Here is a 17,089-nt window from a genome sequence, read left to right as displayed (position 1 = left end):
GAGACAGTTCCCTGTGATGCCCCTGGAAAGAGACTCTGGATGGATGGGTGTCATCTACACTCTGAGGGCAATGTGGACTTGTTAAGGTTGGAAATGGCCTTTCCTTTGTGTATCTGGGAGTCCATGTGCACGTGGCCAACCTGGGTGAGGTGTGCACAAGTGGGTGCTTGTGCACCTGGAGACCAGATCAACCCTTATTCCTCAGCTGTTGTCTGTCCATCCTAGCATCTCTCATCCACTAACACTGGGGGGTATACAGTGTGTACCACCTTGTGGGTGTGGAGGTCATAGGGCCATTTCCAAGAGTTGATTCTCTCTCCCTACTCTACAGTTCTGGGGATTGAACTCAGGCCATTGGACTTAGCCAAAAGCTCCTTTCACAGCTGAGACCTCTCACCTGCCCCATCTGTACTTGTGATTTGGGTTTCATTGATGACTTCTGTAGCTGTCAGCAGAAGCATGTGACAAGGAGGTGGGCCTACAGCCCCTGCAACTCTGTTCCTGTAGGCTCTCCATACCCTCAGCTCCCTGAGCAGGAATTCTTTATCTTTCTCCTGTCATCCAGCTCTGCTTCTGGGTTGGCTGCCGTAGGCATTTCACACGTCAGTGTCAACCTTGTAGGGACGCACAGCCTGCCCTGCTCATGGCCTTGAGCAGACAGCACCTCCTGATCTGAATATAACCTGGTAAGGAACCCAGCACATCAGGGGCACTTGTAGCTTGGCCTCTGGTGTCTGTGTGATCTGTGGTTGGATGTAACAAAACTCTCCTGTGCTGAACGGCATCGGTGTGCAGGGCTGGACCTGACGTCGGAGGGAATAGGCTGCTTGTTTTGGTTTTGTTTGTCTTTTGAGAGACAGGGTTTTCCTGAGTAGCCTTGGATATCCTGGAACTTGCTTTGTAGACCATGCTGGCCTAGAACTCGGATCCTATCACCTCAGCCCCCCAAGTACTGGAACTAAAGGCCTCTATCACCAACTGCCCAACTAAGATGAGCTGCTTCTTAGACCAGAAAGTGAGCTGTCCAAAGCCAGGTAAGAAGCTGGAATCACAATTCCCCGGGGAGCAGAAGCAAGAGGTTTTCTGTGAGTTCCAGGCCAGCCAAGACTATCTGGATAGACCCTGTCTAAAAATAAGATAGCGGGGTGTGTGTGTGTGTGTGTGTGTGTGTGTGTGTGTGTGTGTGTGTGCTGGGGGTGGGGTGAGGCGGAGAGTCTAAAGTCCTGAGTTTATTAAAGTTTCTAACTTCGGTCTGGCCAGGTGGGTCAGTGGGTAGAGATGCTCGTTGCCAATGCCAACAACCTCCATTCAATCCTTGGGACCCACATGGGGGAAGAAGAGAACCAGCGCCCCCAGATTGTCCCCTGATCTCCATATGAGCCCCACCATATACATAATCATTTGTTGTTATTGTTCTTTCTAGCCAGGTGTGGTGGGACACACCCTTAATCCCAGCACCCTGCTGGGAAAAGCACATCTCAGTGAGTTCAAGGCCAGCCTGCCGGGCATACTGAACTCTAGGCCATCCAGGGCTACATAGTGAGACCCTGATCTCCAAAAAAAGGCCACACAAAACCACAAAGTAAAGAACACATGCAATAGAACTCCTGCAGCACAGAGCAAACTATTTGCACTAAAAAAAAAAAAAAAAGTGAGTAAAGGCTGTGGAAATGGGTGTGAACAAGGGCCACACGTGTGCAAAAGGGCCACACAGCACTGTGCAGGGGGACACCTAAGAGGTGAGAATAGAAGGAGCTACGTTATGATGTCACACTGTGGGTAGTGACCATGGGAACCTTACAAGAACAGTTGACCCATCCGTATTAACATTGAGAGGGGCTTAAAGGCAATGGTTAGGCAGGGAGGAGAAACAAAAACAAACACCACTGCTGTGGCCCTGAGCTCCCCGGAGAGGAGAATCTCTCAGTTTGTCATTTTTATTTTTTTCTACATTTCGTGTGTTCAGTGTTAGTGCATGTGTGCCATGGGATATGTGTGAAGGAGGTCAGAGGACAACTGGTGGTCAGTTCTCTCCTTCCACCACATGGGTCTGGGGATCAAACTTGGGTCATGAGGCTTGGAAGCAAGAGACTGATGGCTAAGCCTCCTCCCCAACCGCCACACCCTTATGCTCTAAGATACGGAGAGGTGACCTGAGCTCAGTAGTGGAGTGTTTGCCTGGACTCAGTCCCCAAAATAGTGTGTGTCTGAGCATTGAGTTAAAAGTTATAAAATAGGGGCTGGGGAGATGGCTCAGTGGTTCACTGAGTCTTCCTGAAGTCCTGAGTTCAATTCCCAGCAACCATCTGTAAGTGGATCCCATGCCCTCTTCTGGTGTGTCTGAAGACAGCTACAGTGTACTCACATACATAAAATATATTAAAAAAGGTAGAAGTTTAATGATGGTTACCTCTGGTAAAGTGAAGCAGATGCAGAGAGAGAACTTTTTAAAAACTTTCTGGGGGAGCTGGAGAGATGGCTCAGCGGTTAAGAGCACTGACTGCTCTTCCAGAGGTCCTGAGTTCAATTCCCAGCAACCACATGGTGGCTCACAACCATCTGTAATGGGGTCTGGATGCCTTCTTGTGTTGTGTCTAAAGACAGCTACAGTGTACTCATAGACATAAAATAAATAAATCTTTAAAAAAAAAAACTTTCTGGGGCTGAAGAGATGGCTCAGCGGTTAAGAGCACTGACTGCTCTTCCAGAGGTCCTGAGTTCAATTCCCAGCAACCACCTGGTGGCTCACAACCACCTGTAATGAGATCTGATGCCCTCTCCTGGTGTGTCTGAAGACAGTGTACTCATACACATAAAATAAACATTATTTTTTTAAAAAAACTTTTTATGTTTGGATGGGGTCCACGCGCTCATGAGAGCAGGTGCCTGTGAGGTGAGAGGCATCAGATTCCCAGGAGCTGGAGTTACCGGCGGTTGTGAAGCACCTCATGTGGGTTTGCTGTAGGAGCAGTCAGCGCTCACTTACCTATTGAGTGACAATTCTGTCATCTCTCAAACGCCCTCGCCGAATGCAGAGTTCAGCCACACTAAGGGCCCAGAGGCTCTCCCATCTCCGCATACCCAGCGCTGGGTTACCGATTGGTGCTGGTACGCCTTGCTTTTTATGAATGCTGGCATCAAACTCGGGTGCATCCCTCCAGCCCCCTAGTCTTTGATATATAATTTAAAAGGATGCTGCATTTGTTTCGTCTGAATGCAGAAAGCTCTCTCTGTATGGTTATTTCCTCAGCTGGTTTCCCCACAATTAAATCACTAGGCCAAAGGGCAAGGCTCTGCACTTGCTTGTGGCTCCTTCCCACAGAGCTTGAGGCCTCCCTGTCTCCTGCGTGCTCCCAGTGGGCACCATTTGGTTAACTTCTCTGCCAGTTTAAACACAGCGATTATCACCATAGCGTTACCAAGGCACGGAGTGTTTTGTTGTAAGACGATGTTGGGGGTGGGAGTGTCTCACTGTATAGATGAGGCTAGCCCTGGACTTGTGATTTTCCTGTCTCTGCCTCTGAACTGCTGTAGCTGAAGGTGTGTGCCACCGTGCCCAGCAGGTGTGTCTAGTAAGGTTCCCAATGAGGTGTCAATAGACAGCTGTGGAAGCCACCAGCCCTCAGTCTAGTGATACAGTAAGCTTTCTAAATGTCAACTCGTTTGAAACTTTGTCACTTTAATGCAAACCATTATAGTAACAACTGTCTGAAGGGCGGGCTATTAAAATGTTAGGCTTCTCACACCAAGAAGGTTGGAAATTTATCCTCCGTGCCTTGATCTGCTCAAATCCACATAAAATACCACTTGTCTGCAGATACCAGGACTCAGCAAATGCTAATGGGACCTGCTAATGGGACAGGATGCTCCCCGAGACCGGAGGCTGCCAGCACAGTCGGATTTTGGTGATGTTCCTACTTGAAAGGAACCATTTCTCATTGATTACCTCTCATGGCTCTTCAGACTCCCACATTTCAATGTGGTTTCGACTGTGGGACGAGACAGGGATCCGGAAGGACTGTGAGAGCTGGGAACCACAGTCAAATAAAAGCAGACAGATCTGCAGACCAAGCTCATTGTGTCAGATAAATAATTCTTATGATTACTGTTGCACCTTATTATTTTGAGATAGTATCCCGATGTAGCATCTGTTGGCCTGGAACTCCCTATGTAGATCAGCCTATCCCTTGCATCCTGAGTGATGGGACTCAAGATATAACAGGGTCACGCATGCTAGGCAGACACTCTGCCTGCTATGCCACACAGCCTCCTAAGGCATCACCCAATGCTCACTCCATGTCTACCCTCCTATTTCCCTGGCCAGGCACCAAGTTGAGGACTCTGATAGGGAAGGTTCTTGTGAGATCAGCAGCCAGTTCTCCACCTTGCATTAAAGTGTCATTCAGTGACCTAGGCCGTGGACACCTAGCTAGGTGTGTGGTCAGGAGGGACAGGAGGAAATGACACAGTGTTATGATAGCTCTCCCAAGTCCCCTCGTGCCTGGTAGACAAAAGGACAAATGTGCCGATGTGCCCCACCTGCTCTGGTGGCTGGTCTGGCACACCTGATCCTCGGAAGCCCTGGAACTTTCCTACGTTGGGCCACTCGGATAACCTCTTCCTGTGGTTATTGACATCACACCCCCACCACCCTGTGTACCCAGCCTGCTGCATACCCAGCAACATCACTGGGACTCTAAGTGGACTCCAGAGAAGTGTCCCATCATAGTTCTGCCCTTATGCTTGTAGGATGGTGCAATGGTAAATTAGTGAACTATAGATAAATAGAACATGTTGGGTGCTCTTCCAGAGGATCTGGGTTCAGTTCACAGCACCTACATAGTGGCTCTTAACCACCCATGACTCGCGCTCCAGAGGATCAGAGATCTCTGGTCTCCTCTGCGGGCAGACATGAGTGAGTATGTGAGTGTGTGTACGTGCACATGTGTGCCCACACCACTTGTATGCCTGTGCCCAAGGTGGCCAGTAGAGAGCATCGGATCCCCTGGAATGGAGTTACGACAATTGTGAACACCATGTGGGTGCTGGAATACAAGCCCAGGTCCTCTGCAAGGAACAGCCAGGGTTCTTAACCACTGAGCACCTCTCTGGCCCCAGGTTTTATTTTATACTGTTAATTTCTTGTTTGGGCTTCTGTGGTTTGGTTTTCTTGGTGACCTAGACTTTATATTTAGACCCTGCACCCCCCATGCACAAGGCAAGCACTTGAACACTAAACTACATCCCAGCCATCTTTTGCTTTAAATTGGAAATGGGATTTCCTTGACTTGCCCACCTAGCCTTCAACCCACTTGGAGTTGGCCTGACACCATCTTCTGGCCTCTGAGGCACTGGGCACACACAAAGCACAGGCAAAACACCACACACATAAATCAACAAAAATGTTTTAAAAGAAAAAGTGGCCCTAGACAGTTCCAGTCTTTTGGGCTTTATCTCTGTGTCTTGGGATCTAAAATTAGGGGTAGGGTTTTTTTTTTTTTTTAAGATTTATTTATAATATATAAGTACACTGTAACTGTCTTCAGACACACCAGAAGAGGGCAACGGATCCCATTACAGATGGTTGTGAGCCACCATGTGGTTGCTGGGATTTGAACTCAGGACCTCTGGAAGAGCAGTCAGTGTTCTAACCACTGAGCCATCTCTCCAGCCCCTAAGATTGTTTTAATGAGGCACCCGGTGGGGGCCCCTCTTCCAGCTTGGGGTATACCCAACTTGGGGGATCACCCCTCTGAAGCAAAGGCCTCAAAGGTTTTTCATTTCTGTTAACTGTGTCAACTGTTTTTTTCTTCATTTTATCCTCTTCTAGCTTTTAAATTTTTTTTCTTTTCTTTTCTTTTTTTTTTTTTTTTTTTTTTTTTTTTTTTTTTTTTTTTTGGTGGAGGACAGAGGTAAAAGAAGTTTGGCTGCCTTGGATGAGGTTCCTTGGAAACAATTAAATATGGCTACTCGTAGGTGTTTCACAGTTCACATCTCAGAGAGAAAGAACAGAATGTGGCCAGCCGGGGGGGTCTGCACCCACACCCTGTAGCAGTTCCTCAGCCCCACCAGGATGCCAACTGAGGAATGGCAGGGATGGATACTAGACATTCTGACTGGGGGCTGGAGAGATGGCTCAGTGGTTAGAGCACTGGCTGCTCTTCCAAAGGTCCTGAGTTCAAATCCCAGCAACCACATGGTGGCTCATAACCATCTGTAAGGAGATCTGATGCCCTTTTCTGGTGTCTGAAGACAGCTACAGTGTACTTATATATAATAAATATAAATGAATCTTTAAAAAAAAAAACATTCTGACTGCTACCCTTTGGTGGGTGGAGGGTGGGGACTGTCTGCAGGGAAAGGCTGCTCTGTGGCTTCTGGGACAAACCCTGCTCCAGAAGCATTTCCATTTGTAGGATGGGCAATGACCCCGCCCCGCCCATCCCCACCCAGGGTTTGGACTTTTCAGACATTCTTGAATTGTTAAGAATTCCAATTCTTTCATCGACGCCCTCCCCACTTAGAACACCACGTCACGATTGGTGGGATTTCCCCCAAAGAAACTGGCTGTTAAAGGCTGTGCAAACATGGGGCTTATCTAGGACAGAAATAGTCAGGGTTCTTATTTTTGAATCTGTAAAACTCCCTTGGCTGGAGTCGGAACACAGCTGAGCTCAGTGGGAAAGTAAATTCTCCAGATCCATAATGTAAATCCCCCACTGTAATAATTTTATATTATTACCAAAAAACAAACAAACAAACAAAAAACCCAACTCGTTTGTGTTTAGAGGAACGCCAGAGCAAGCTGTCAGAAATGGAGAACACCTTGACTAGCCTTCCCCAGTCAGCACCGAAGCATCATTAAATGGCGTTGGGGCCGATGTTGTTTGTTTTTCGCATTTCACGTTTATCTTATTAACTTGTATGTGTGTGAGTGAGGGTGCACATGCCAGGCACATGTGGCTATCGGGTGAGAACTCACAGGAGTTGGGGCTCCCGCGTCTTCAGGCGGCTGCTAAACTTCTTTAACTGCTGAGTCATTTGCCAGCCCTGTTTTCATTTTTGTTTTGATTTATTGTTTCCTCTTTTTGTCTTTTTTTTTTTTTTTTTTGAGACTGGGTCTCGCTATGTAGACCAGGCTAGCCTAAAATTTGTAGCAATCCTCCTGCCTCAGCCTCCTAAATTTAGTGGTAACAAACATGGGCTACCACACCCCTGCAAGCTCGATTTAAAAAAAAAAAAAAAAAAAAGAAAAAGAGTACCTGATCCTAGAGGCTGCAGGTGTGGCTGCTGTGTCACATGTCCACCTGTAGGTGGCAGAGAAGAGAGGCTATGTCTGTGTTCAGTGCTCTGACCTATGAACACCTGATGGATTAGTAGTCTAATATACCCTGAAAAAAGGGGTCCTGAAGTGACCACTTGTCCAGCTCCAGGCAAGCCCAGACAGGCTCCCAAGATGGGGAGCAAGCTGGAGACCAGAAGAACCCTGCTTGGGACCTTTGGTCTGGGAAGGAAGACTGAGCCCGGGACAGACGACCCTCACAAGAGGCCATTGGGCAGGATGGGAGGTAGCAGTTCAGATCCAGTGCTTTAAACTGGCCCACCACAACATCTACCCCATGAAGAGGCCTAACCTCCTTGGAGATCCAAAACTACAGGGTCTCCATGGCACAGAGCAACAGGATATTCCAGAGGAGTCCCAGTAAGGATCCAGTATTAACAGAGTAGTGGAAGCCAGAGGCCTCCTACCAGAGGTACACTCACATCAGACACAGACTTGCCTGTACCCGGGACTACTCACCTCGAGAGTGAGAGAAACTGCACCAAGCTCCTCTAATACCCTCCACCCATTGGTCCCAAGAAAGCATCAGCAATCCTTGGTCTCTCAGGCAGTCCTCAATTAGGTCCTCCTGAGGGAGATGCTTTTTCCTCCTGCAGGAGTTGCTTTTGTGGCTGGCCCCTGGCCTTCCCAAGATATTATTACCCACCATTGACTACCAGCCTTCAAAGAGAAATCACTCTGGGGCCATGTCACACAACGGGGAGACAAGGAACAGCCTACATGGTGGTCTCATGGTGGTCGCTCGGATCTCTGCCATCCGTGTTTGATCACTTCCTCAGGGGCCACAATCGGGATTTTTGAGAGCCATCAGCACCTGGAGGGTTGCTTTGTTTATGGAGCGCTGCCTGGAGATGTGCTGTGTGGGACACTTAAACACAATAATTATTAGTATGACCGCTCCTCCCATCATTGCATAAGTGGCCATTCATGAGAGGTCAAGCAGCCTCTCAATATCGTCCCACACTTCTCCCAAGAACCCAGCATCTAGGGAGAGCACCTTGAGGTTGGCTATGTTCTCCCTTACAGTACAGAATAGTTAAGGAATTAGTCTGACCAGGTACCTTTAAGATATGGAGCCAACTGTTGTCGAGCTTCAGTGGTGTTGTGTACCTGGTAAGGGGTTAGGCAGATTGAGTGAAACCTGAGGACGCATGGCAATAGAGCCATGTCCCTAACAAGGGCCACCTCTTCTGCCAGTAAGTCGATCTGTTGCTGTAAAATGTGGGCGCCATGATAAAGATATTGATTTAGTACCCACTGTGCCTGCAGCACCTCAGCTGACTTAGAGACTGCAGCATTGACAGTCTCCGCAATAGTGTCTGTCTGGGTCAAGGCAGCAGCAGGTGTTGTCACCCGGCAATGCCTGCAATGGTGGCCTCAGTGGTGGCAACCGTAATACCAAAATCCCTATTCCCTGGTGTAGGGTTGTGAGTCTGGGCCATCAGAGTGACAGCATTAAAGTGAGTGGTATTTACCACAGGCATCCAAAGAGAGGCTGCTTCCCTCATCAGGATAGCCACCGTGGTGGTCAGCTTACAGGTTCATTAAGGCAGTCAAGGCTGTCTGTGACAATGAAGATATTGGTGATCAGGAAAAAAAGGGGGATCGGACACAGACTGGGGTGGCTTTCCAGCCAATATGGCTGCCAGTGGTCACAGTCATGGGGGATGCCCCAATTCACATTTTCGCCAACCAGTTTACGTGGAAATATATCTCATTAAAGAGACAGCCACCTTTTAAGAGAGTAAGGAGGGCACAAATCAAGACAATTAGAGGGGCCACACGAATCCCAATTGCTCATAATGGGGTCATATCGGAATCTAACGGGTCCCTGTTAACATATAGGAAGCCTCGGGTGAGGTGAACGTCCACAGCCAAGTGTGAGGTGAGGTGACCATATTGGGTGGTCCCGGTGGATTTTACACCTAGTGCGGGCTGGCCGTGTTCCCAAGGGAAAGGAAGTCCCATGAAAGAGGGTATTTGAGGGGCCCTTGGACGGTGAGGCAGGGGTGAACATGATACACTTAGGGGAGATTTGCAATCAGGGGAACAGGAAGTGCCATTTCTAACATGGTGCCACAGGTTAGATATGTGAAAGTCCCCTGTGATCAAATTGTGTAGTTGGATACAAGGGCTGACAGAGGAGACAGTGGCGGTAAGGCAGAGACCTTCCTCGTGGGCCTCATGCCTTCTATTGTCGTGTAGTGGTGACTAAGTCCATGAAGAGCAAACCCAAACTCATACTGGAAGAGAGAAAGACAAGGTAGGCTTGGGAGTTAACGGCCACAGGTAAAAGAATGGGGGTGGGGGGATGGGGGTGGGTGTCAGGAGCACCAAGTCAGGAGCTCATCGTCCCTCTTGGGGCCAATTAATTAAATTAATTAATTTAAAAATTAATAAGCACAGTTCATACATTACATCTACATATCCTGGTCTTCTGGCTCACTGCACCCTGGTCTGTGGCCAGTAGGCAGGGCAAAAGTAACAGTAAGGTTATATTCCAAATGAACCCTAGCCTGGTCCTCAGCCAAGTCATGATATGCAGACTTCCAATTAGGAAACACGGTGGGGGTCGAGCGCCACCTTAAGGAGATTATCGAAATTGCAATAGGTCTGGAGGTGCTTGGCCCATTGCTTCAGCACCTGTGCAAAGTAAGGGGAATCTGGGCAGAATCGTTGGCAGCTTCTCTGATTAGTGCCAAGTCTGCCAGAGAGTGGGAAACCAGGGCCTAGTCGCCACATCAGGACCAAGACTGACAGGGAAAGACTCACAATATACCCAAGGAGAATGAGCTCCCCACTCCCGGGAAGAGGAAGTCCAAAACGAGGGACAGGCATAGCAGGAGCGACCACCACAGGAGTGAGCGCTGGAAGGCGAAGTCCCCCTAAATCATAAAGTAAGCTGGTGATACCTCAGATGGGGCAGCAGCAGATGGGCTAGTGAGTGAGGGACGACCTAGGACCGCAGAGCCGGGGGACAGTTTGGAGCCTGATGGGTGGAGGGCTGGAACAGAGGCGCCCTCATCCTCATCACTGAAATCAACCTGTTTCCCAGGAGAAAGTGGGACGGGGTCTATAATAGGTGAGTATTAGCCTGATCCTGTTCCAGGCAGCCACCACTTCCTCTGGGGAAGAAATCTTAAGACTGGCAGACTTAGGACTGCAAGGAGAATGGGGACTAGGAACAAGAGGGAGGGGTAATCCCAGAATGTACCTCGCACTTTCAGGCAAGGAAGAGAACAGGCTTCCAGGGGTCAGGGTCCCACATGTTCTCTGGGGACATCCAGGGAGCCAAAATAGTAGCTTCCTCAAATTGACCCAGGCTGTGAGTCTTAACCTTGAGACCAGGTAACCAAGGGGTTTTAAGAGCCCTAATATGTGGTTCCCTGATGGTGGGGGGGAGAGAGTCCATGATGACGATGAGCATGAAGGAAACAAGTGACCAACAGATATGACAGACATGACAAAAGAGGTGGTGAAAGTCACGTGGGACTCCCTCAGGTGCAGCTCAAAAGCCTGGATGATGTCCAGGAAGAGAAAGGCGTTAGGGAGCCGATCCATGGTACCACCAGGGAAACCAGCCCTTATGTTAGGTACCAGGATGAATCCAGACTGAAAGGGAAAGTGACAGAGACAAAGAAGACAGAAAAGATGGCCGCCGCACGCTCACCAAGATCAAGGCGGAGAAGACAGAAAAGATGGCTGCCGCATGCTCACCTAGACCAAGGCGGAGAAGACAGGAAAGTTGGCCGCCGCACGCTCACTGAAGCACACTCACGGCAGCATGCTCACTGCACCGTGCTCACCACCGCAGGTACACCTAGACAAAGGCCAAGAAGAAAGAAACGATGGCCCCGGCACACTCACCCAAAGACAAAGAAAACAGAAAAGATCGCCCTCACACGCTCACCCTCAGACTAAACCGAGACCAAAAGCGAGGTCACTGGGACGGACAGACAGAAAAGACAAAGAAGACAGAAATGAGGTCCACACGGTCACCTTCACGGGACCCACAACATAAAACACTAAGGGCCAATTCACCAAAGAAGCAACTGAAGCGGGCACAACACCAGCACCACGAGGAGAAGAGCCGATCGGGTGGAACCAGCAGCAACAGGCAGAAACAAGGTCCCAGAAAAGGAGGTTCAGAAGCAGCCACCACAAAGTGAGGAGGATGAGGTAGCCCAATCAGCCTTGTCAGGCACCACATGCTGACCCTACCTTTGTGGGTTGGAGGTAAGGTGGCACAGAGTCCCGACACACACTCAGGTAGCAGGGGAGAAATGCGAGCTTCTCTGAACACCGCTGCAAGCGCCTTTAATACTCCCCTTCCGCGTCCCCCATTGGTCCCAAGAGAGCGGCTCTTCTAAACAGCAGCTCCCGATTGGCTGGCACTGTCTGCATCAGCAATCCTCGGTCTCTCAGGCTGTCCCCAACTAGGTCCTCCTGCAGGAGATGCTTTTGCGCCTGCGCAGCTCCCAGCAGTTACACAGAGGTGGCGCTTGCTGCCGTTCCTGGTACAACAGACCTGCACTCAAATCAATAAACAAAACAATAAAAGAAATGAAGCTGGGGGCTGGCTCAGCGGTTAAGAGCACTGACTGCTCTTCCAGAGGTCCTGAGTTCCAATCCCAGCAACCACATGGTGACTCACAGCCATCTGTAATGAGATCTGATGCCTTCTTCTGGTGCATCTGAGGACAGCTACAGTGTACTCATACATAAAATAAATAATTCTTTTAAAAAGAGAGAGAGAGAAAGAAACGAAGCTGGTCACGGTGGTCTGTGCCTGTAACCTAGCACACCTAACACTTAGGTCACCGGCAGTAGCTCTGAGCCATGAACAGGACCTTAGTGTGCCTTCACTGTTGCTCTGAGACTTGTATTATGGTGGTAGTGGTGGTAGTGGAGGTGGTGGAGGTGGTGGTGGTGGAGGAGGTGGTGATGGTGGTGGTGGTGGAGGAGGTGGTGATGGTGGTGGTGGTGGTGGTGGTGGTGGTGGTGTGGTGGTGGTGGTGGTGGTGGTGGTGGTGGTGGAGGTGGTGGAGGTGGTGGTGGTGGAGGAGGTGGTGATGGTGGTGGTGGAGGTGGTGGTGGTGGTGGTGTGGTGGTGGTGGTGGTGGTGGTGGTGGTGGAGGTGGTGGTGGTGGTGGCGGTGGCAGCAGCTGCAGCCATGGTGGCAGCAGCAGCAGCAGCAGCAGGAGTAGTAATATGGACGAATGCTCCATGCTGGTCAGTGCAGGTGTCAGTCCAGAGGCACTGGATCCTCTGGAGCAGGAGTTCTGGCAACCGTGAACTGTACCCAGTGTAGTTGCCGAGAGCTAAACTTGGGTCCTCTGAAAGAGGAGTCTGTGTTCTTAACCACTGAGCCACCTCTCCAGCCCTCTCCACCTTTGCTCTTACAGAATCCGCTCAACTTACTGGCCACGCACCCCCATGGATCCACCCTCACCATCAGCGGGGACACGGGCCACCATGCAGTCTTTCTGTGAGTGTCAGGAATCTAACTCCATGTCCTCACACTTGGGTGGCAGGTACTTTACCCACTAAGCGATCTCCAAGTCCCTCCAGCTGGCTTTTTTTCTCCTTTTCTTTTCCTTCAGCTCAGACTGGAATACTGGGTGGCACTCACTTAGCACCCATCCAGGCTGACTTTCAGAAGGATCTACAGTTGCAGAGGGCAGAGCCATGGCTTTAAGTCATCCAAACTGGCTTCAGACAACCTTTGACTGGAGCCGTCCCTTTTGGTGACATTTTCCCCACATGGGGTGACTGAAGCCCCATTTCTTTGAAAATGGAATTTGAGAATATGGAGGCTTATTCTGGCTAAACTGGTGAGTAGGGACCAGAAACCAGAGGAGGGCTCAGGTGCCCAAAAGGCTGGGAAGTACCTGGAGTCTTCTGACTGACCCTGCCATCCCGGTCATTGCTCCAATTCCAGTGAGGGGCAAAGAAGCTTCTGGATATTTTTTAAAAAATATGGATTAAAAAATGTAGCATCCAGGGGCTGGGCATTTAGCTCAGTGGTAGAGCTTGCCTAGCAAGCGCAAGGCCCTGAGTTCGGTCCCCAGCTCTGAAAAGAAAAAAAGAAAAAAGAAAAATGTAGCATCCAGCATTAGAGACATAGATTTAAGAGAGGGGAGGATATGGGGTTGGGGATTTAGCTCAGTGGTAGAGTGTTTGCCTAGGAAGCGCAAGGCCCCGGGTTCGGTCCCCAGCTCCGAAAAAAAGAACCCAAAAAAAAAAGAGAGGGGAGGATACGGAAACACAACAAGTCTGCAGATTGAGTCCAAGCAGCTGGTCAAAGCAACCATTTAAAATCCGTTCCGTGGAGTGGCAAAATGGCTCAGTGGTATAGGTGCTTCCTGGGTTGCTGTCAAGGCTGGTGACCTGAGTTTAGTTCTCGGGACCCACATGGAAGGAGAAGAGAATTGACTCCCGGAAGTTATCCTCTGACCTCCACACACATGCCAAGGCACGGGCCTACCCTTCCCCTCCCCCCCCCAAAAAAAACTAAAAAAGAATGCTAAGTCGTTTTTCTTGCACAGTTGAGAACATCAAGTGCCTGTTTATAGCATGAATACGTGGCATGCTCCTTTCGTTCTTTTGTTTTAGAGTGGTTTGTTCTCACTTCCCTTTTAATTCCTAAAGATCACACTCATTCATATTTATTGGCTTAAGGCGGTGGGCACTGGCAGGTGTGTGGCATTCAGAGGGCCCCCTGCTGGAGCAGGTTCTCTGCTCTACTGTGTGTCCCGTGGACGGAGCATAGGTTTGACAGCCCCTTCACCTGCTGAGCCACCCGGCTCACCTTATTTATTTAGAGATACAAAGTCTTCTGTAGCCCAGGCTAGCCTCAGACTGGCTGTGTAGCTGAGGACAGCCCTGAACTTTTGATCCTCCTGCCTCCACCTTCAGAGCGCCGGGTTTTCAGTTGTGTGACGCCTGGACCAGCTTAATGTTCAGTTCTCCGGCGGGGCAAGATGGAAGATGTATCTAAAAAAAGAAACAGGGGCATGGAGACGTATAAGAAAGTGCAGAGTCGGTCCCCAGCTCCGAAAAAAAGAAAAAAAAAAAAAAAGAAAGTGCAGAGGCTGCCACTTGTGGGTGACTGCTTAACTAGAATATATACATATGTATACATATACAAATACACACACACCCATATAGTTTCTGCAGTGATGGGTATTGGGCACAGCCTATTCTACCCTTAAGTTATTCCCCCATCCGACCCCCACCCGAATCTTTTAAACTGCACAACTGTGTCTCCCTATGTGGTCCAAGCTGACTTTTGAACTTTCAATCCTCTTGCCTCAGCTTCAGCCAAGAGTACAAGCTGAACCACCAGACTCAGCACTGCCTCTTCTTTCTTCCCACCTTCCCCTCCACTCCCGTCTTGAGCTTTTAAAGAGGGTGTGTGTGTGTGTGTGTGTGTGTGTGTGTGTGTGTGTGTGTGTGTGTGTGTGTGAGAGTGAGAATGCAGGTGCCTGTGGAGTCCAGATGAGGGCGCCATATCTCACAGAGCTACAGGCAGTTGAGAGCTTCTGGGTGTAGGCAGTGGGAACCAAACTTGGGCTTGTGATTTCTGTTGGATCCTGTGGACGGAATGCAAAGGAAGAGCCCTCCTCCAGAACTCCAGTACTCAAAAAACTGAGGCAGGAGGATCACAAGTTCCAGGCTACGCTAGCCTGGGCTACTGCGATGATGACTCCTTGCCAGCTTGACTGGATCTGGAATCAAGCAACAAACGAGCTGCTTGAGGACCCCTGTGAGGGGTTTCCTCAGTCCGTCCGTTTCACTGAAGTGGGAAGACCCACCCGATATGTGGGTGGCGCCTCCCAGTGGCAGCCCAGAGAACGGAAGCCTGGGCTGGCCAACCTCTGCTCAGGTACTGCTACTGCAACGCTCCGGTCTCGATGACGTCAGTCATCCAATGTGGACTGAAGACCAGCGACTCTCCAGGAATCCTCTGTGCCTTCGGGGCCAGGCTGACACTTGATGAGGCCATCCTTGTGGACTGAGCAGCTTCAGGGTTCTCAGCCTCTTCAGTAGGGGACAGCCATTGTTTGTGGGGGGTGGGGATCCTAGGCGGTATTACGTAAGCCAATTGAATACGCCCCCTTAATACAGTCTCTTCCTATTGGCTAGCACAGCTACATAGCAAAACCCTGAATACCAAAAAAAAACCAAGTAAGCAAACAAAAGGCTCTGCTCTGGAGTGTTCCTCGCGTTCCGCAGACAGAGGCTGGTTTCCAGTTTTTGTCTCCAGCTTAGCGCTCCATGTTTGCATTCTCCGCCGTTTGATTGATGGCTCTCTGGGTAAACAGCAGCGGTGCTTGCTTAGGGGAGGGAGGCTTACTAACGTACAGCGTACAGCGAGGTTCACATAGGGCCTATCACTCCTACAAGCCCTGCCCTGGATCACCCTGAAGGCCCCTCCTCCTTCATGCTCCCCCAGAATCCTTCCTGCAGCACTCTCCCCACTTCTGCTCTCCAACCCGAGCTTTAAGAAGGTGGATCAGTCGGTGAAGTGGACCTGTGAAAGCCGGGGTACACACATACCCACCCTGTAATCCTAGCACCAAGAAACACGCAGTTCTGAGGCCCACCGGCCAGCCAGTATAGCCACATCTGTGGACTCCAGGTCCAGTGAGGGACTCTGAAAGGATAAGGACTGAAAGTCAAGTCTGGTGGCTCTGGTCTTTAATCCCGGCCCTCAGCAGGGCAGAGACAGGAGGATCACTGCGAATTTAAGGCCAACCTGGCCTACTCTACAGAGTGAGTTCCAGGACAGCCAAGAAGACACAAACTGGGTCTCAAAAACCAACCAACCGGGCTGGAGAGATGGCTCAGCGGTTAAGAGCACCGACTGCTCTTCCAGAGGTCCTGAGTTCAATTCCCAGCAACCACCTGGTGGCTCACAACCATCTGTAAAGAGATCCGATGCCCTCTTCTGGTGTATCTGAAGACAGCTACAGTGTACTTATATATAATAAATGAATAAATTAAAAAAAAAAAACCCAACCAACCAAAATTTCCTGTATGTGCTGCACATGTATGCAGTGCCTAAGACCAGGAGAGGGCATCAGGTCCCCTGGAGTAGGAGTCACCAGAAGCTGTGAACTGCCTGACAGGGCTACTGAAAACTGAGCCCTAAGACCTGGAGAGGTGGCTCAGTGGTTAAGAGCACTGATTGCTCTTCCAGAGGTCCTGAGTTCAATTCCTTCTCATGCAATCACACCTCGTGACCATCTGTAATAGGATCCAATGCCTTCTGGTGTGTCTGGAGACTACACTACAATAAAATTTAAAAAGGAAGAAAAAAGCCAAATTCCAGTCCTTTCAATAGACTTTTGACCACTAAGCTGGTTGCTTGTTTGTTTTTTGAGACATGGCTCGTGTGTTCCAGGCTACCCTCAAACTTACATTGTACCCACGGACGAATTTGAACTTCTGATCCTTTTGCCTGCACTTCCCAGGTGCTGGGGTTACAGTCCTTTACCCCCACGCTAACAGCTTTGTGTGTGTGCGTGCGTGCGTATGTGCCTGTGTGCGCGTGCTTTGTGCCTGTGTGCGCATGCGTGCATGTTTGCCAGCAGGTATTACATACATGTCGTACCCACGATGATCAGAAAAAAGCATGGAATCCCCTGGAACTGATGGGACCCAAATCCGGGTCCTCTGGAAGCCAGAGCTCGTAACAGCTGAGCCGTCCCTCCAGCCCTAGCTTCAATTTTTGAAAACAAT

General features: G+C 49.8%; 1 non-coding gene across 1 annotated transcript; it reads left to right on the top strand.

Annotated features, from left to right (window-relative positions):
• The first annotated feature begins 7,261 nt into the window (after positions 1–7,261).
• On the top strand, positions 7,262–7,389 carry LOC120102059 (small nucleolar RNA SNORA17). The gene has a single exon (XR_015685161.1). It is a non-coding gene; the product is annotated as a small nucleolar RNA SNORA17 (small nucleolar RNA).
• The last annotated feature ends 9,700 nt before the right edge of the window (positions 7,390–17,089 follow it).

Source organism: Rattus norvegicus, chromosome 3 (assembly GCF_021556685.1).
Source record: "Rattus norvegicus strain SHRSP/BbbUtx chromosome 3, alternate assembly SHRSP_T2T, whole genome shotgun sequence".
In the NCBI taxonomy this organism is placed as follows: domain Eukaryota; kingdom Metazoa; phylum Chordata; class Mammalia; order Rodentia; family Muridae; genus Rattus; species Rattus norvegicus.
Note: the sequence above shows the minus strand (reverse complement) of the source record. Positions and strands in the feature narration are given on the sequence as shown.